The sequence below is a fragment of the Callithrix jacchus genome, chromosome 11, assembly GCF_049354715.1.
Source record: "Callithrix jacchus isolate 240 chromosome 11, calJac240_pri, whole genome shotgun sequence".
NCBI classification, from domain to species: domain Eukaryota; kingdom Metazoa; phylum Chordata; class Mammalia; order Primates; family Cebidae; genus Callithrix; species Callithrix jacchus.
This window is the reverse complement of record NC_133512.1, coordinates 57359114-57380136: the sequence shown is the minus strand read 5'-3', so window position 1 is coordinate 57380136 and position 21023 is coordinate 57359114. Positions and strand designations below refer to the sequence as shown.

Sequence of the window (21023 nt, the reverse complement as noted above, 5' to 3'; positions counted from 1 at the left end):
CCTGGAATATATACTGCCTAAAAGACAAGCCAGAAATGACTTTGATTGTATCTCTACTCTACAACTACTCAAAAACCTTAGCTTATAATTTAAGATTTCCTTTGTATTCCTTTTTTAGGGATATACAGTTTCCTTTTTTTTGAGATGGAGTTTTGCTCTTGTTATCCAGGCTGGAGTGCAATGGTGCGATCTTGGCTCACCGCAACCTCCGCCTCCTGGGTTCAAGCAATTCTCCTGCCTCAGCCTCCCGAGCAGCTGGGACTACAGGCGTGTGCCACCATGCCCAGCTAATTTTTGTATTTTTAGTAGAGATGGGGTTTCACCTTGTTGACCAGGATGGTCTCAATCTCTTGACCTTGTGATCCACCCGCCTTGGCCTCCCAAAGTGCTGCGATTACAGGCGTGAGCCACCGCGCCCAGCCAAGGGATATACATTTTCATAGGTGTTAACTGCATAGTAAGAATCTGCCTTTCGCCAGGTGCGCTGGCTCATGCCTGTAATCACTTTGGGAGGCTGAGGTGGGTGGATCACCTGAGGTCAGGAGTTCAAGACCAGCCTGGCCATCACCGTGAAACCCCATCTTAAAAAAAAAAAAAAAAAAATTTAAATAAAATAAAATTAAAAAAAGAATCTGCCTTTCTGCCTTTGAGGCCACAAAAAGTGTTTATGATTATAAAATATCTTGTAAATAATGACAAAGTAGTAATTCAGAATAATATACACTTTTTCCATAAATTACAAAGGTGAATGTTAGTTATAGTGTTAACAGTTTGGAAGCTGGAAATGGTAGCTGTTTTATCTCCATTGACATTTACCCCAGAACTTTTAGCAGGGAGAACTTTGACATTAGACATTTGGATGAGCTACAGTATATAAGTATATAGTTTTCTTTGGAGGTGCTTATCAAAAAGCTTTCTGATGGTGATTTAAGAATCTTTTCCATTTCCCTTAACAATTTCCTTGATAATTCAAATTTTTGTTTTGTTTTGTTTTTGATAGAGGGTCTCACTCAGTCACCCAGGCTGGAGTGCAGTGGCACCAGGTTCAGGTAATTCTGCTTCAGCTTCCCGTGTAGCTGGAATTACAGGCATGTGCCACCACGCCCAGCTAATCTTTGCATTTTCTAGTAGAGACGGAGTTTTACCATATTGGCCAGGCTGGTCTCAAACTCCTGACTTCAAGTGAGCCACCCGTCTCGACCTCCCAAAGTGCTGGGATTATAGGCATGAGCCACATGCCCAGCAATAATCCAAATTTTTTATTCCAAATATAGTCACTGTGTGTATGTGTGTGTGTGTTTGTACATGCGTATATTTTGCCCCCTAAATTTTAAGTCTCCATTGCACAATTTCCGACAATTCACTGAATTTCAACTACAATCCTGGTTGTATAATAGTTCTCTTCATTGAGTACTAATTTCTTCCATGGCTACACTAAAATGCATCTTTCTGTACTGAATATTTTTTATCTTTTTTTTTTAAAAGGTTCTCCTCATTTATTTGTCAGCAAATTTCTAAAAGAACATTAAACAAAGAGTTTTCTTTCCTGGCTATGTTGAGATGAACTTTCTTCAGTTTTTTTAAAAACCATTAGGCATTAAAATTATCTGTTCATATTTAATGAGTTCCCTACTGCTGCAACTCCCAAGAGAGACCATTTTCAAGAAAGGGTTTTGAATGTTATTTGAGAGGAGATAGAGTAATTTATCCTACTTTTCTACTGTAATTGAAAATGTCAGGGCTGTGGTGGCTCAGGCCAGTTGTCCTGGTGCTCAAGGAGCTGAGGCTGTGCGTTCGAGGCCAACCAACCTGGGCAACATGAGAATCTCTCATTCATTAAAAAAAAAGAAAATGTCACTCTAACTTTTAATTCACTTCCCTAAATAATAATTAAAAAGTGCCTTATAACTGTAAAATTACCTTAAGAAGAAATTCTTTTAAAATACAGTAACTTTTGGCATTCTACATAAACTTTAGCCTAAGATTAAAATAACCATTAAAACAATTGTACAAAAATTTTAAATAAAATAATTTTAATAATTTTAAAATTTATTTTAAATTCTAAAACTTAATTGATTTTAGAATTTAAAATCATTGATTTAGGTCCAAAAAAAGCCTGCAGATATTTCACTAGAAAAAATTCGGTAAAACATTAGGATAGAGACATTTCATTGAGTGACAAGTTTTCAGGACCTATCATTCTTTATGATTATACTCTTTATGAAATTTTTTTCAGTTCAATTTTTTTCATAAGATCATTCTTAAAACCCACCTCATGCAACAGACCTTCCTACATCATGTGAAAAGGATGAGGCCTTTTTCTTCTCAGAATTTCTATTTAGCAATTACTTTTCACCACAGATTAATAATGACTTCGAGATAATAAACCTTTACAAATTATAAGACAGACAAATTTCAGACTGCAAGCCCCAGAAAGAAAGACATTGTATTGTGAATACACTGTATGATATATGGGCACAATTACAGAAACCATTTTTTCTATTACACACCTAAAAGATACATCAAGTAATTCTTAGTTTTCTAAACACAATTTAAAGCAAATCAATTCCTGTCTTGGTCAACTCATGTTAAGAAAACATTTACTAGCAAAGCACTTTGTCAATACCCATCACCTCTCTAGAATATTTACTACGGCAGAGAACTCTGAAAGTTTAAAAGGTAAACAAATGTGATTTTAAAATGACATAACTATGAGAGTTAGAGTATTTTGTTTTTAATTTTTCGTTACAGTATTTGTTTTTAAACCAAATACTTTTTTACCATGTCCCCAAAATATTCTTACAACGATTTTCAAGAACTATTCCTACTTGACTACTTAAAATCTACATTCTTCCAGAGACATGAAAGAAGGAAACAAAGGCTTAAGTCAGGAAAACAACAAAAGCAACTAACATAGGAAGGTAAAACTACTAAGACAGAAACACCTACAAATTGATAGAAAATGAGTAGTTTTAGCTAAAATAAGAGAAAGGTATAACTAGAGTTTGCAATATGTTTAGAGTGAGTCTGAGATGAGGGTTCAACTGAATAAGTACAGGAAACGTGGCATTTTGTTATATGGCTCACTGTATTCTAGAAAATGTTAGGCACAAATGATAATATGCTGCCTAAGTAATGAAACGTTATAAATAAAGTGGTGTAAGTGGTTCCTTAATTGGGAGGTGGCACCTACCTGGGATCACTGGAAAATATGGAGGGCATTTCTGGTTGTCACTATGACTGGTGAGGGGAGGTGTACAACTGCCATTTAGTGTCCATGGAACAGGTTTGCTAATATCCTTAGTATGCTAGACAGTGCTTGCAAACAGAAACTGTAAAGACACATAGGTGCTCCAGAAGAGTTAAGAAAATGAGGCTGAGATCCTGAGTTAGACTAGCGAGATAAAAGACTTCTGGAGAGGTTAAAAACACCACGTAGAAAAGGCGATGAAAGCAAAAAACCTTAAAAGGTGGAAAAAGGTGTGGAGGCAAGAAATGAGTTAGAGAGGGAGAAATGAGTTAGAAGTGAGCTGCGAATCGCTTTCCCTGCAATGACAAAAATACGTAATCACTTTGCATGGGAGGTTTTTTTCCTGCGCCACCACCCATCGACGTCCACTACCAGAGAAAAATTTAAGTCTCTTTGCTCAAAGAGTTTCCACCCAAAAAGTGGCTTTGGTTTCTCTGTAACTAAATGTGGAAAATAAACTCCTTGCCTGGGGCAACTAGATGTGGAGATGGTTCAGTCTCCCACCTCTGTTTTCCCTCGCTGGAGTCGAACTTGCTCCTTCTGTTTCCCAGAAGGAACCAAGAGGTCCCACCCGTACGGACGCCGCGAGTGCCTCTCCGGCCGCTACATTCAACTAAATGAGTGGGACAGTCACCTGGCGGGGGGGGGGAGGCAGGGACCGTCACCGCTTTCTCATTCCTCCTTCCCTTCTTCCAGGCACAGCAGCCTGGCCCAGCTTCCTGTGACGGAAAAACCCTCATTTGCCAAGCCGACCGCAGTGTTCCCCCGCGCTCCCCACCCGGGGCCCCAAAAGCTCAGGTCTCTGGAGTCGGAGACCCTCTTGCCCACCTGCTCTTTATTGTCCTTCCCTCTCCTCGGACCTCGGCATCATTCAACCCTCACCCTCTCCCGAAACTATGGGGTCCCAGGTCTTCAGAGGCCTTAGCTTTCCACCCCGCAGCTACCGTGGCTAGGAAATCGCTTCCGGGTCCACACCCTTTGCAGCCTCGCGGTTGGCGGAGGAAGAGCTTCCGGGTCGGCGGCCGGGCTGCTGCCGTTCCTGCTGCTTCTCGGTGGACTTGCAGTCTCTCAGGGGCCGGTGGCAGGCGACTAGGAGACTAGGGTGGTGGTGACGGGGGTGCCAGCAGCTGAGCCGGAGCCGGGGGAGGGGAAGAGGGCGGCCTGGGCTGAGAGCGTGCAAAGCTGGAGCATGAGCCGGACTTGACCGCGAGGCGGAGGCAAGAGCCACCGCCCCCTCTTCCCCTCCCCAGAGTGAGGCGGCGCGGCGGCAGCCGGAGAGGGATGGGGGGCACCCACCCTGTCTGAGCCTCGTCGCGGGCGCCTCTGGCTCTTGCTGCTCGCGGGCCGCCAGTGCGCACCGTCGGCCACATCAGCCTTCGCCTGTCGGGGGTGCACTCGGGCAGGCGAGGAAGGGGCACCCGTCGGGGTGGGTGGGGCGGCAGGGTACCTGAGGTCACCAGCTCGGCTGTAGAGGCAGGGGCGGCGGAGGCGGAACTGCGGAGCTGCAGGGTCCACCGACCTTTACCTTCGGCGGGAGCGGTAACCGTAAGTCTCAGCTTCTGTACGGATCTGTTTGAGGCTCTCTCTACCGATTTTGGGCTCCGAGTTCAAAGCTACCTAGTTCACGCCCTCCTGGATCTACTAGGAGTGTGCCTGTCTCCTGTTTTGGAGCATTGTCCCTCTGTCCTCACCCCTGAACAGGCAGCATTCTCTGTCTCCCCTATAGGGCTTTTCTCCCAGGGAATTTGCAAGCCTCCAGGTCTCCGTGACGCGTCCCATCCTCCCCATCTGGATACATCTTCTTGTCCCTCTGTCCTCAAAGGATCTGTGTCCTTCTTCGCATCCTCCCCTGCCCATCCTTTGAGACGTGGAAAGCCGCGGGTTCTGCCGATCTCGGCGGCTAGAGAGAGTCTTTAGGAATGGATGGGTAAAAGTGCTCTGCAGGGCTGTGCTGGGTGGGGATAGGTGCAGATGGTTCCAGTGAACCTTTATTTTTTGCAGCTTCTGCCACCAAAACAAAAGAGTGGAGCGCTCCCCTGTATTCTGATTTTTCTCCCTATGTACGAGCTATTTTCTGTACGTGGCTGTTTGAGATGCAGGAAATTGAAACTGGAGCTGTAATAAAGCATCTCCTGAGGATGTTTTGAGAATTAGTCTCCCTAGCTCTTCACACGGAATGGCATGTCGAACAATCTTGTTTGAAATGACCATCCATTTCAGAAGATCTTTACTAGTAGGTCTGTTAGATGAATGTAAAGATAAGAGTCTGCTGTTTCAAATAGTGTATTTTAGATACCTTTAAATTTTAGTGTTTTTCATCTAGTTCTTAATTTGTGAAGTATGTGGGTATGTGTAAGGTGTGAAAATCTTTGTATTGGAAGCTTTTGCTTTGGTAATGGAGACAAGAAACTTAAAAAGATCATATTAGATAGTATTTGATAATTATTTTCAATCCTTAATTCCAGAGAAAATTTTTTAATTCCAGAGAAATCAGCTACTCACAGATATTACACACCTTGCTGCCTATGACATTCTTGCTTCTTAGTTTAAATTGTGAATATCTTCAAAGTGTATTTTCAGATTTTGAACTAGACTTTTTTCTCATTAGAATTTGATTTGCTTTTTAAACTGCTACTGCAGAACTTTCCAGAAATTAGATTTAAAAATAATTTTAATGCTGACAGTGATTGAACAATAGCTCTTATCTGACTTCATGCATCTGCTACTTTTCAGAGCACCATAGGAAGCAAATGATAATTTAAGAATAATTTTACTCTGTACTGCAGATTGGTATTCTTCAAACTACTGTGTAGTATGAACTGGTAGCTTTGGTGTTTTGTGTTGCTGAAAAGCATTGTCATTTCATTAAGAAAGATGGATATATTTAATGATTTTTCCCCCAAATCTCATTTCATCAGTTGATTTGGGGCTATTATTTGATTTGTAACTTCTCACTGTTCACAGATGTTAATTTGAAGTAGGCTCAGGAGATGTAGCTCCAGCTCTCTCTCTGGAAATGTACTTAGCACAGAAACCAAGCACTGTACGGAGTTGAGCGTATTATTAAGGGTGTGGCTTTTGCTTTCTGTAAAATTGGTCAGTTTCTGAATAAGAGTAGGGTGCAATGGTGAGGTGATGGGTGCTATCTTGGAGAAGTCTTAGAAAAAAGTATTTGTTGATTCTCTCTTTTCCTTGGGGTAGGATGGGGAAGATAGGATTATATTTTCCTATTGCACTGGTCCCACTGAGAATTTTGAGTTTTCAGTATGTAAGGATTCTGAAACTGAGCAGACTGTGCTGTAAACAAGGGCTTTAACAGGTAGGTGGCTCCTGAAACATAGGAGGGAGCCACTATAGCACCCTACTCTTATTCAGAAACTGACCAATTTTACAGAAAGCAAAAGCCACACCCTTAATAATACACTCAACTGAAACATAGGAGGGAAATTTTGTTAGCCATTCTTTTGTACTCCTGTGGCACTGCCCACTTCTCAAAGAGTAAGTTTTCTTTACTTTCTTTTCTGGGGTATGCACTCAAACTTGTGAAAGTGAAATATGCGTATTTACAACTTGCTTGTAGATAAAAGTGTAAGCTCATTTTCATATATAAGTAGATGGACGAACTATGAATTAAGTTAATTTGAATGTCCTTGAAATGAAGTTGGAAAAGATTCCTGAATGTTTTGGGTAATTTTTCCCCCTTTGAAGATCACATAACATTTATTTAAATTAAGTTTTAAAAGATTTCCTTCAAATATTTGACACATTTGCCAAAAAGCATTTGGGAGGGGACTAAATCATTATTAAAGAGACCAGTGTGGGGAGAATTTTTATACATTGATCTAAAAATACTTAGGTTTTTAATTTACTTTTCAAAGTGACTTCTTTAGAGGGAATGGTAATTTTTGGATTCTCAGTTTATTTTTCAGACTGTTTATTTCTCAGTTTATTTTTTAGACCGTTATTTCTCAGTTTCTTTTACAATCTCAGACTGCCTCTTTCCTTTCCAAACTTTCTTTCTTTCTTTTCCAGATACTTTTTTTTTTTTGAGACGGAGTCTCCCTGTGTCACCAAGACTGGAGTGCAGTGGTGTGATCTCAGCTCCCTGCAACCTCTGCCTCCTGGGTTCAAGTGATTCTTTTGCCTCAGCCTCATGAGTAGCTGGGACTACAGGCGCCCACCACCACACCCTGCTAAATTTTGTATTTTTAGTAGAGACAAGGTTTTGCCATGTTGGCCAGGCTGGTCTCAAACTCCTGACCTCAGGTGATCCGCCTGCCTTGGCTTCCCAAAGTGCTGGGATTACAGGTGTAAGCCACTACACCCAGCCTTCTAGATACTTTCATGTCTACTTCATTTCAGTAAACCATTGAGCATCTACTATGTGTGTCAGGCACTTTGTTAGGTTCTCGATGTACAAAGGTAAATTAGTCAAGGTTCCTTTCCAAATTGAGGTTTCCAGTCTAGATACTTGACTGTGATTTCTATCCATCTGCCTTATTGACTTCTCTTACAGGTTTTTAAGCCACTTGACCCTGTTGCAAGGTTGTTTCATACCCTCTGTATAAGAATAAGCACGATAGTTGCCATTTATTGAATGCATAATTTGTGCCAGTCACCGTGCTAAGTGTTTTACATAAATTATCTCATTTAATTCTTGGAATAATCCTAAAATGTATTTTATCTCCATTTAAAGAGTGCGCACGCGCACACACACACACACACACACACACACACACAAATAATAATAAAAAGCCATACAGAATCTGATGTATAGTGTTACTGGAGTTTTTTTCCTTGTAATATTTTCAAAAAGATTTGACTTATAGTCCTTAAAGGGTAGAAACTGCCATATAGTCATTAACAGTTTTTAATTCTCTAATATTGCTTTGAATAGAAAAATCCTAATTTCATAAGGTATTAGTATCTTTTGTGTTCTAAAGCAGATAATGATATACTGTTAAAATGTAATTTTCAGTTGTTGTTTAAACTTTTGAAAAGACTTAATTCTAAAGTTTATTATGGTTAACTGTAACATAGATCTTCAGGCATGTTTACCCTTTTTTCCCTCAAGTTCAAGAATGGGACCAAGAGCTTTTAAAATGTACTAAAAATGTGTGTTTTCTCCAGGAAGGGTAGTGTATTGAGCCATGTGACATCTTTTTAGCTTTTAAATTTTTTGAGTTTAATTTTGGCAACTAAAGGCCTTGGAGAGTTTTGGTTTCTGCAATGAAAATGTATGCTTTCAGATTTGAAAATTATCATACTCATTATTGGTAGGATATATGCTTTATCGGCAGTTTGATATGGTTCAGCCTAATAATTTTTCAGAAACTCAACATTTCTTAAAACGTCGTTTTCCACTGTCAACCCTTTTCTTCAAAAGCCTTATTTTTATCCTAAACATTTTATTTTATTACTATTTTTAACCAAAACTGTTAGCAACTTGCTATTCTTAGGATAATGATTTTTACTACTGGTTACACATTCTTCTGTTTTTAAAACTCTAGAGCAGATATTTAATACTTGAGTTGCTAAGAAAGTTAATCCTTGATATTTTTCTATCTTCAATCTGACATATAATTTTAACTTAACATAAATATTCCTTCCCTTTCAGTGTAGCAAAATCCTTGCTACTCAAGTCACTATATTTTTCTCATTGAAACAATATTGGATGTAGAATTCCTGTTCAAGAACATAAAAATGACTAAATTATAAATGGACTAGGGGCTCGGACTACAAAGATGAGTAAGCCAAGATTCCTTTCCTCATTGAGCTGTAAAATGCCCATTTAAAATCCATGAAGAGAAGGGAGGGTTCATTGAGATGCTCTTAGTTCTCCAAATAGGCATAAACATTGCCCTTCTTGTTAATGCATCCTTTCAGAGTGTGGTAAAGGAAAGTATGTAAATCAACATACTCAGCCAGGGTTTTCATTCTGTTTCCTGGCCTTAGGCAATAAGTGATTCACATTTGCTCTATCATTAGATGTTCTATATCACATCTTTATTTTCAGATTAAAAAAATCATTTTGAAATAATTTAACATGTAAAGAAAAGATGGCAGAACAGTACAAAGAACTCTTGTATCCCCTTCACCCAGATTTCTCCCATTGTTAATATTTTGCTTCATTTCTTCTGTTGCCTGCCCTCTCTCTCTCTGTCTCTATACATACATACTCATTACAATCTTTTTCTTTTTCTTTTTTTTGAGACGGAGTCTCGCTCTGTTGCCAGGCTGGAGTGAAGTGGTGAGATCTCTGCTCACTGCAACCTCCGCCTCCCGGGTTCAAGTGATTTTCCTGCCTCAGCCTCCGAAGTAGCTGGGAATACAGGCATGTGCCACCACACTCAGCTAATTTTTGTGTTTTTAGTAGAGACGGGATTTCACCATGTTGGCCAGAATGGTCTCGATCTCTTGACCTCGTGATCCACCCGCCTTGGCCTCCCAAAGTGCTGGCATTATAGTACAGGTGTGAGCCACCGCACCTGGCCTCATTACAGTCTTTAAGCCTTTTGGAGCAAACTGCTGACACTGTATCCCATCACCCCTAAACACTGCAGTGTCTATTTCTTAAAAATAAGCACTCTCGGCCCAACACGGTGGATCAAGCCTGTAATCCCAGCACTTTGGGAGGCCGAGGCAGGTGGATCACAAGGTCAAGAGATTGAGACCATCCTGGTCAACATGGTGAAACCCCGTCTCTACTAAAAATACAAAAAATTAGCTGGGCACAGTGGCGCGTGCCTGTAATCCCAGCTACTCGGGAGGCTGAGGCAGGAGAATTGCCTGAACCCAGGAGGCGGAGGTTGTGGTGAGCCGAGATCGCGCCATTGCACTCCAGCCTGGGTAACAAGAGTGAAACTCCGTCTCAAAAAAAAAAAAAAAAGCACTCTCTTATATAGTCAACATACTACTGTCCAAAGAAGAAAATTGACATGAATACAACACTGCTATCTAGTCCAAAGAACCTATACAAATTTCATCTACTGTCCTAACAATATCTCTTCGTTTTCTGGCTCAGCATCCTATCCAGGAATACATGTTAGTTAGTTATGTCTGTTTGTAGTTCTTCAGCCTCAGTTTTCCATTTTTCATGTCCTTGATAGTTTTAATAAGTATATGCCCTGTATTCTGTTTGGTACCCTCATCCTAGATCTGTGATGTTTCCTCATGACTCCAATCAGGTTATGCATTCCTGGTAGTAATACCACAGAAATGGTGCTGTGCTCTGCTCAGTGTTTTCCATTTAGAGGCATACAATTTAAAACCATGCCACTAAATATTGTCAAGATTGTATTTGTGCCTTTTGTAATTGACTAGTGTTTGTGGAGATGTCTTCCAAAATTTTTCTGGTATCCTGTTTCTCATCAAACCTCTACTCATCAGCTTTATTGGGTGTCACTGATGACTCCCACCTGAATTAACCACTTTTATGATGATTGCCAAATAATATGTCTTTATTTCTGTTATTCCTTCTGTACATATTAGTTGGTATTATGTCACAAGGTACTATTTTTTTTTTTTTTGAGACAGAGTCTTGCTCTGCCGCCCAGGCTAGAGTGCAGTAGTGTGATCTCAGCTTACCGCAACCTTCACCTCCCAGGTTCAAGCAATTCTCCTACCTCAGCCTCCCAAGTAGCTGAGATTACAGGTGCCCACCACCCCAGCTAATTTTTGTATTTTTAATAGAGACGCGGATTTCACCTCTTTCTTTTTCATTTATTAATTAAAGCAGTAAAGACTCATGGATTTCTATTTTGTTAAATATGGTCTGATTTGTTACTGTTATTATTTATTTTGCTTTTTAATCTGTTCCTGATTTAGCCAATAGAAGCCTCTTCAAGCTGGCTCCTCTGCCCATATATCATCCTTCTATTTCATTGATTGTGTCTTTCCTTAGGACTTTGTGGCAGAATAGGCTGTTCCTGGTTCATCTTGTGCTTTGTCTACTCTAGCCCTGGAATCAGCCATTTCTCCAAGGAGCCCTGTTTTTGTTTTTTGTGAGTTGTTTGAGGTTTTTTTGTTTGTTTGTTTGTTTTGTGAAAGATAGTATTTAAAAACAAAGATTTGGGGGCTTAGTGTGCTTGTTGCTACAGGAGTGTCATTGCTTCCAAGCCGTGATAGAAAATAGAATTAGGACACTTGTATATGGTTTGTATATACATACATATACAAAACCACACTCATATACATACATAATTATTTCTGTACCTGTGTGTATATATTAGAGAATCTTAAAGTTGTTCCTGTAGTTCCAGTTCTAGTCTAACACTTCGGGGTTTTTCCTAGCTTTCTCCTTTTAAATGTTTATAAATGCCTTCCCTGGCAGTAAGAAGCTAGGCTTTGCATTAGCCTCAATATATTTATCATTTGCCCATTTGTTTTACTTATTCGCCTAGTAAGCTATCATTCTCCCTGCCATGTACACGGTCTCCTACCTTCATCTGCCCCTACCAACATGCTTCATTAACTGCTGGGCCTGCTGGCTTTTGCCTCTTTGTGGATCCACAACCCTTCACTGGACCTACGACTCTGCAGCTCTCTGTTTCCACACAACACCCATTGTCCTCGCCTCTAGTCTAATTAGCCTGCACTTCTGGTATTCTTCCCAACATGACCTCACTGCCCTGCATCTTCAGCTAGCTTGCCGACACTTTTACATGTTCTAATAGATAATTTTTAAATCTAGAACTTACAAACATATATATATGGGATAAAATATATGCATAGTTTCTCCACACACAAATGGTAACATACTATATTAACTATTCTACATCTTTTTTTAACTTATCTTGAAAACCTTTCCATTCTTTTTAACAACTTACATAGTATTTCATTGTGCATGTGAGTATGTGTATACATCCAGACACACACATACCTGCATACCAGTGATAGAATGTTTAGCAGTCATAAATTTCTCCTATTTGGGTAGGCATTCTTCTTTGCAGTATGCCATTGCTTTTTCTGTTTAGAGGTAGAATCTATTTCTCCATCTCTTTCTTGAGTCTTGGCTGGTCTCGTGACTTACTTTGATAAATGGATATAATAGAAATTATCTGTGAATCCTGGCACCAACTCATTAAGAGGCTTCAAGGAATGCTTTTCCTGCAGCTGAGAGTGAGGAAGCTGGTCTAGTGTATGGAGACACTAGATGCGTCTTGTAGGAGAACCAAAATGCCCCAGCTAACAGCAAGCACCAACCAGCAGGTGTGAAAGTGGGTTGTTCAGGACCTGGTAGCCCAGCTGACCCTTTAGCTGAACACGCAGGAACCAGAGATAAAGACAGCAGAGAAACTGCTAGCCAACCTACAGAGATGTGAAAAATAACGTATTGTTTTGAGATACTAAGTTTGGGATGGTTCTATAGCAATAGATATCTGAAACCGTAACTGTGTGTGTTTTGGACATATGGGTTGTCTTTAGTCTTCTATTATGAATAATACAATTAATATCTTTGTACATAGTATATACTAATTTAATTTTAATACTTAATGCTAAACTATTTTTCAGAAATATTGACACAATTCTTATTGTCACCATTAATGTCTGAGAAATAGGTAACTATTTCTTCTGTAAACTGTCACTGAATGCTTTTCTTTTACAATAAAATGAGTTTTTTAAAAAAAGTTTCCTATAGTGCATTACCCTGCCTATCTATGAGCCTAAGCATCTTTCAATATATTTGTCGGGCATTTTGATTTTCAGTTTTATGAATTGCTTATTTTTATCTTTACTCATTTATTCCTGTTGGATTTTTTCCCTTACTAATATATGGTATTCTTTGATATCCTTATTATGGATATAATCATTTCACCTAATTTACAAATAAGTTTTGTTAGTTTGCTTTTGTTTTAGTTTATGGTATCGCTTATTGTATATTTTTATTTTGGCGTTTCATGTAATCATTGATACGGTTTGGCTGTGTCCCCACCCAAATCTCATCTTAAATTCCCACATGTTGTGGGAGGGACCCAATGGGAGGTAACTGAATCATAGGGTAGGTCTTTCCTGTGCTATTCTTGTGATAGTGAATAAGTCGCATGAAATCTGATGGTTTTAAAAAGGGGAGTTTTCCTTCACAAGCTCTCTTCCCTTTGCCTACTGCCATGCATGTAAGATGTGACTTCCTCCTCCTTGCCTTGCCTCCTTGCCATGATTGTGAGGCCCAAGTCATGTGGAACTGTAGGTCCGTTAAACTTCTTTTTCTTCCCAGTCTCGGGTATGTCTTTATCAGCAGCATGAAAACTGACTAATACAATCATATATATCTGTCTTTTTAAGACTTCTGATATTCCTGTCTTGAGAATCTCTCTCTCCTCTCTAGGTTAAACAAACTTTTTCCTAAACTTTCTCTAACTTTCCCATCAAATAGGAATCATGTTCAGCTGCCACAGAAATCCAAAGGAGGGTCACATAAACAAGCAAGGGTGATTATTTTCCTCAAGTAATGAGAAATTAGAGGTAGACTGTCCAGAGCTGGTATGGTGGCTCCATGGTGCTATCAGGAATGCAGGCTCATTTGTCTTTCTTTTTAGTCATCCAGGCTTGTCACCTCATGGTCTTGAGATGGCATTCCAGACTGAGCAGTCATTTCTTTATATTCTTTTGCTATCCATGGCTCTGATTGTTTTAACTGAGAATCATATCCAGTTTGGTGACTGTAACTTCTGGGGATGGGGCCAACATAAAGCAACTTCCTCCCCTCCCCAGAATAACAAGTTCTTATGAAATATTTTTTTCTGTTCTTTGAAAAAAAATCGTGCTGATTTTGCTGTCTGTGCCATAACAAATGTGTCTTCAGGATAAAGCCCCAGAATTTTTTTTCTTTAACCTATTGGGTTGTCATGTTTTAAAGTTATTTATAAGCAAACAGAGAGATAAACATGATTATATTCTCAAATTGGAAACTAATGTTGGAAACGTGGGACTTTAGCATTATGTTCAATAAGTAATATTTATTAAAGGTGTTCTTTGTGCCAGTAACTATGGTAAACAATGGGTATAAAACTGAATATAATGTGATCCTCATCCCCAAAGAGTTTACCAGATAACTAAGGAAGCAGATAAACATTTAATTATAGTCTTAGATGGTAAGTTGAGCGTATTATCAAGTTATGGAGGCAGGACTTCAAAGTTAGTTGAGGGTTGGGGAGCTATTAGTATGGAACTTGATAGAGAAAACAACTTTTAAGCTGATACTTGAATAACTAGTAGGTGTTATCCTTTTCAGTCAGAGCTGATAGGGAGGAGGACAGAACATTCCAAGAGCTTTAGTAGTTTGGTGGGCGGGGCCGAGTTATAAGAGAGGCTGTGAAGAGATGAATGCTGGTCTTAGCAAGGACTTTTCTCAGAGCTGGGAACCTTTAGAAGGTTTTAAAATGCAATTGGACAAGATCAGATTTGCCTTTTAATAGGGAAAGTGCTATTGGGGGTGGGATCTGGAAGTAAGGGCACCTATTAGGGAATTTATCTAATACACTAAAATTGATTCCAGTATTAGTCAAATATTTCTTGAGCACCTGTGTAAATACAATGTGGGGGAATACCAAGGTGTATAAAACATGTAATTTCTATTCTCAAGGAGTTTGTATTTTAAAATAAGAGATAGGTAACAATATGAGGCAGTATACTAATATTATGGCTTCTCTCTTATAAAAGGAAGGCAAAGAAGGCTAGAATTAAGACTTGAAGCCAAAAGATCTTCATGGCTACAAAGCCCTTATTCTTTCTAGGTGTACTAAACTGCCTCCCATGGCACTTATTACCACTTGATTTATTATCTGTATGTTACCTCAGAACCCTTGTGACATAAGATTAGAGTACAATTAAAATGAGTTTCAACTTGGGACACAAAGTATCATATGATCCTCCACTCTGGCTTTCTCCAGATGGTCTCTGTTGGATGGAATATAACCAGAAAGATAAATGTTGGTTAGAAAAATTGTCACAATGGGCTGGGTGCTATGGCTCACACCTGTAATCCCAGCACTTTGGGAGGCCGAGGCATGTGGATCACCTGAGGTCAGGAGTTCGAGACCAGCCTGGGCAACATGGTAAAACCCTGTCTCTACTAAAAATACAAAAATTAGATGGTGCATGCTTGTAATCGCAGCTACTTGGGAGTCTGAGATAGGAGAATTGCTTGAACTTGGGAGGCAGAGGTTGCAGTGAGCCAAGAAGATTGCCCTACTGCACTCAAGCCTGGGAGACAGAGCAAAACGCCATCTCAAAAAAGAAAGAAAGAAAAAGAAAAAGAATTGTTACCATGAAGCAGTTATGAACAGTCTTGAGATTAGTTTCTGTGAAACTTAGTATTAAACTGTTAGGACAGTGGGGAACAAGATGTACCATGTCATTAGATAGCTTGATAGCATACTTATTAATGTTAAGGTTCTTTTTTCTATATTTAAAAGTAGAGCAAGGAATGAAAAAAGGACATGCACTATTGCCAATAAGTAAATAAAGAATTGGTGGTTTTTGATTATTTATTTGCTTTTATTTCCAGAAAGGAATTATAAAGATTATTCTATCTTTTTTTTTTTTGAGACGGAGTTTCGCTCTTGTTACCCAGGCTGGAGTGCAATGGCGCGATCTCGGCTCACCGCAATCTCCGCCTCCTGGGTTCAGGCAATTCTCCTGCCTCAGCCTCCCGAGCAGCTGGGATTACAGGCACGTGCCACCATGCCCAACTAATTTTTTGTAATTTTTTAGTAGAGACGGGGTTTCACCATGTTGACCAAGATGGTCTCGATCTGCTGACCTCATGATCCACCCGCCTCGGCCTCCCAAAGTGCTGGGATTACAGGCTTGAGCCACCGCGCCGGGCCTTATTCTATCTTTCAAGTATTCTAACTTTTTTTTTTCTTTTGAGATGGAGTCTTGCTTTGTCACCTAGGCTGGATTGCAGTTGCACAATCATGGCTAACTGCAACCTCCACCTCCCAGGTACAAGCGATTCCCCTGCCTCAGCCTCCCGAGTGGTTAGGACTCAGGTGTGTGCTACCACACCTGGCTAATATTTGTATTTTATTAGAGACGGGTTTTCACTATGTTGGCCAGGCTGGTCTTGAACACCTAACCTCATAATCCTCCTGCCTTGGCCTCCCAAAGTGCTGGGATTACAGACGTAAGCCACTGCACCCAGCTACTAACTCTTAAATCTATTAAACCAACTATTGAGACCCGGGCCTTGTAAAGATGGCTAGTTTATTATTTGGTCTTTCTCTATTTCTGTAAGAGGTGTGTTTGCCATGTGATGACATTTTCTTACCTGTGTTGATGCATTTGAATAATCTTCTGAGAGTCTTTCTTTCTCTGAAATGTGACTTGACATGATATCTACAGAATTACTTAAAAAGTTAGGATATGATATTCTGATTGGAAGAACATTACTTTTCCTATAAAATAGGAAGAAGTAATAAGGGAAAATAAAGGTTGGGCTGATAATTTGGTATTATAGAATAAGGAGAAACAGGGAAACTCAGAGGGTGGGGAGACTGTCTTTTAACTACTGAAAAATTCTGAATGTGGATTAAATGTCAAATGCATAAGGCAAGAGAAAACAAAAAATAATAAGGTTCCAATTCACGGATTTTATAATCTAGTAGTCTTTTCTACTGATAATCCTTGAGAGAATTGAGCCTTAATGCCCTAAGCCGGAGGTTCTCAAAGTTAATATGTATTAGACTCACCTGGAATGCTTGTTAAAATTCAGATTGCTAGACCTTACCCTCAAAGTTTCTAATTCAGGAAGTCTGAATGGGGTCCGAGAGTGTTCATTTCTAACAAGTTCCTAAGTGCTGCTGCTATTGCTGTTGTCTGTTGTATGAAATTAATTTGTTTCTCTGTTATGCCTTTAGAATGGTACTGGTTATATACAATCATTAGGAGAATTTTAGAAATAGTTCCTCAAATCATTTTTCTGTGTTCTCTGCTTTAGATGAGAAACTCTGATGGAGAAACAGATAATTTTTTTAATTGATGAAATTAATTATAATTCCAAACCTTAGTTCATAAGAGACAGTAAAAACAAAATTGGTTAGATGTAGAAAAATTAAGCTAGCAGCCATTTATTTGCAGGATGGATTGGAATAGGAAAAGACAGAGTGTAGGTTCTCTCATCCATCTGCTATCTAGAGTATGATTTAAAAGAGATCTCTCCATTTGGAGTTTTTTGCCCTTAGATGTAGGTAGCATCAGGTTTTTCATTTGTTTTTTGGGTTTTGTTTTTTTTAAAACAGTCTCGTTATATTACCCAGGCTGGAGTGCAGTGACACAAACTTGGCACACTGCAACCTCTGCCTTCTGGGCTCCAGTGATCCTCCTGTCCCAGCCTTCCAAGTAGCTGGGACCACAGATGCATGCCACCACACCTGGCTAATTTTTATGCAATTTTGGTGGAGATGGGGTTTGCCATGTTGCCCAGGCTGATCTCAACACTCCTGAGCTCAAGCGAGCCACCTGCCTCAGCCTTCCAAAGTGCTGGGATTACAGGCATGAGCCACCTCACCTGGCAATATAGCACATGCTGTAATGTCCATGTGCCAGGTTGTAACCTAGAAGTTGTATAGTATTTTGCTTTCTCCATGGTTCTTACCACCTTCCTTATCCGTATTCTTTACACCTTATAGTTTCCGTATACTTTGGTCTCCCTAACTGGATTTCTGGCTTCTAATTTTTGTATTCAATTTGGCGTCTGTATATTAAATAATTTATAGTTTTGAAGTCTAGATGGGCAGGAGGAAAATCTCTGCATTTTAAATCTGGAAAAATATATAAGGAAAATATCAGGGGGTTTATATCTTCATAAATTGTTAATACAAGCAAGTTAATGCCATGTGTTGTATCTCCAGCCCAGACTTCACATATCAGCTTGAGACTTGGATATCCTTTTGCCTACCTAATATCTAATTAGCTTCTCAAATGTAACTTGTTGAAATATAAGCAGATCTTCCCCCACATATGCAAACCTCGCCTACCGCAGTCTTCCTCTCTCAGTAGTGGTAACCCCTTGCTTCCAGGTGCCCATGCCAGGATTTTGGAGTTATTCTTGTTTTTGCACTCTTTCTCACTTCTGCTTCCAATCTGTCAGCCAATTCTGTTGGTTCTTGCCTTCAGAGTACATCAAGAATCTGATTAAGAATTCACCAACATCAGTGCCATCTCCTGCCTTTTAAGCTGCCATCACCTTGTACTTGGATTAGTGCAGCCGCTTCCTAAATGATCTGCTTCTAGCCTTTCTCCTCACCCCCGTTAATCTTCTTAATAGACAGCTAGGCTGGTCCTGTTAAATGTAAGTCTTGTCATTTCACTTCTCTTCTAAAAAATCCTCCAGTAGCTTCCCTTTTTACTGAGAATAAAAGAGTAGTATTTACAGTAACCTTTAAGACCCTACCTAAATAGTTGCCTTCTCCCATTACTTCTCTTGAGTTCATATTCTACTATTTTCTTCCTTACTCTCTATGCTACGGTAACACTGGCCTCCTTTCGGTTTCTTGAACACATAGGGTATGCTCCTGCATGTGCACTGGCTATTTCCTCTCTCCCCTAGATACCACATGGCTCACTACATCACCTTCTTTAGCTTGTTACTGAAACGTCACTTTGGGCCTGGCTGGTGGCTCACACCTGTAATCCTAGCACTTTGGGAGGCTGAAGCAGGAGGATCACTTGAGTCTAGGAATTCAAGACTAGTCTGGCAACATGATGAGACCTCCTCTTTACAAAAGGTAAACAAAATTAGCTGGGCATAGTGGTTCATGACTGTAGTCCCAGCTACTCAGGCGGCTGAAGTCGGAGAATCACTTGAGCCCCGGAGGCTGACGGTGCAGTGAGTCATGATTGCTCCACTGTACTCTAGCATGAGTTGCAGAGTGAGACCCTCTCTCTCAAAAAAAAAAAAAAAAAGTCACTTTGGCAAGGCCTTTGCTGACTACCCTTTTAGACATAACAGCACCCCAAAACTCTCCTTGCTGGCTTTATTTGAGAAAAAACAAAAAGCAGTGATTTTAGTTTATTTTGTTCCTGCTACATTCCCCTTCATCTACAGTAATGCCTGACACATGATAGGTGGTTGATAAATAGTTGTTGCAGGAGATTATTATTTTAGCTGTCAAGAAGAGTATTCCTTTCCTCTGAGAAATACCCTTGAAAATCCTGTAACTCTAGCATAGGCTTCCAATTATGGACTTCCAACATGTACTCTGCTTTTCTTTCTCTAAAATCGATAAATGCTACACCTCTCTTGTTTGGATTTGAAATTACCGTGTGTTTCTTTGGCAACATACTACCCGTGTCATAAAGTGTAGTTCCTAAGTTTATGTATTATATTGAGTAATAATTAAGCATCCTTTAATTCTCTTTAAGGTATATGAAGTATTAATTGCTATCATTGACTGTGGTGCTTCCTAACACTAGTAGAGATATTTTGGTATGCATTTTGCTTTTAGATGGCTTTATGTCATGATTTGTAACTTTAAACCATAGCTTTTTTCATACTCTCCAAGAAATGTTAATACCTATTTTTTTCCTTTAAGCCTTGATTGAGAGTATTGTTCCTGTTTTGATTTTTGAGGGTTTTGTGCATTTTAGTATTTTTGTGTAGCTAGTGCTTAATAACTGCCCTAATTGGAGCAGTTAGGTTCCATGGAAGCCCCTTTTTCTCTTACTCAAACTTCAATTTTTTATGGAAGTCATATGCTTCAGATTTTTCATTTCAGGTATTGTACCCTATTGTCAAATCATGTTTTGAATCGTGTCCTAACTTTTCAATTTGAAAGAGTCATTGTAGCGCTTACGTTCATCCTGCTGCCATTTCTTCAGGATGCAGAGAAGCACAGTGACTCTAATCTCACTTCTTCATGTCTCTTTTAGATGTTACAGGCTGTTATACTCTGCCCTTCATTACTTCATTAAGATTGATGGAAAATAAGTGAATTTAAAAACATTAAGTCAAATGCATAGGATTGAGATTTGTATTTCTGATGTTGGAGAGGTTCTACCCTCAGACTGGGTCTATGGGCTTGGCAACAGACAGTAGACATGGGAGCTCTTAACTCCCTTTTAAATATAACTTATATTTGGTTGCTATGGCAATAGAATGTGCTTAATGCTAAGATTCTGTATCTATAGCTGAAGATGTATACAGTATAAATTAATTCTTTCATATGCATGCTGGGACATGAATGTCAACATGCATAGTAATAGGGGCTTGGCTGAGAAAACAGATACTGCTATGTAACTTAAGACACCCTGTAGGAAAAAAAGCCTAGGTTCAAAGATAAACAAAACTTTACGCAAAATAGTGATAAATTGGAACCAACTTAAATATAAAACAAAAACTGAATTATTACCTGTAGAGCAGAATTTGACTGTTATGAAAATGTGTCCAAGGGATACTTAATCAAATGGAGAAATGTTCATGAGAAAGTAAGTACAAAAGGAAAGATTACAAGTTTAGTATATAGCATGATCTCATTCTGCAATTTTAAAAAAGCTATATACATACAAGAAAGAGAAAAGGAAAATATACCAATATGTTGACACTGATTAATTCAGGATTTGGAGATTATAATGATCTTTTTCTTTTCTTTTCTTTTTTTTGAGACGGAGTTTCGCTGTTGTTACCCAGACTGGAGTGCAATGGCATGATCTCAGCTCACTGCAACCTCTGCCTTCTGGGTTCAAGCAACTCTCCTGCCTCAGCCTCCTGAGGAGCTGGGGCTACAGGCATGCACCACCATGCCCAGCTAATTTTCGTATTTTTAGTAGA

The 21023-nt window shown here is 39.5% G+C and overlaps 2 protein-coding genes across 65 annotated transcripts in view; one reads left to right on the top strand and one right to left on the bottom strand.

Annotated features, from left to right (window-relative positions):
* Positions 1–4221, bottom strand: part of KRIT1 (KRIT1 ankyrin repeat containing) — a 41798-nt gene extending 37577 nt beyond the window's left edge. For 7 of the 46 annotated variants that reach the window (XR_013523949.1, XM_009002477.5, XM_054237798.2 and 4 more), the window contains exon 1: positions 4079–4209. The gene's annotated coding sequence lies outside the window, so the exon portion shown is untranslated. Of the gene's footprint in view, positions 1–2272; positions 2389–3193; positions 3970–4078 lie in introns of all 46 variants that reach the window. The other 39 variants (XM_035254961.3, XM_009002484.5, XM_078342821.1 and 36 more) reach the window with 14 other exon arrangements.
* Positions 4222–4262: 41 nt separating this feature from the next.
* The window catches only part of ANKIB1 (ankyrin repeat and IBR domain containing 1), a 155739-nt gene continuing 138978 nt past the window's right edge, over positions 4263–21023 (top strand). For 18 of the 19 annotated variants that reach the window (XM_078342788.1, XM_078342784.1, XM_078342786.1 and 15 more), the window contains exon 1: positions 4263–4795. The gene's annotated coding sequence lies outside the window, so the exon portion shown is untranslated. The remainder of the gene's footprint in view (positions 4796–21023) is intronic. The other variant, XM_078342785.1, reaches the window with a different exon arrangement.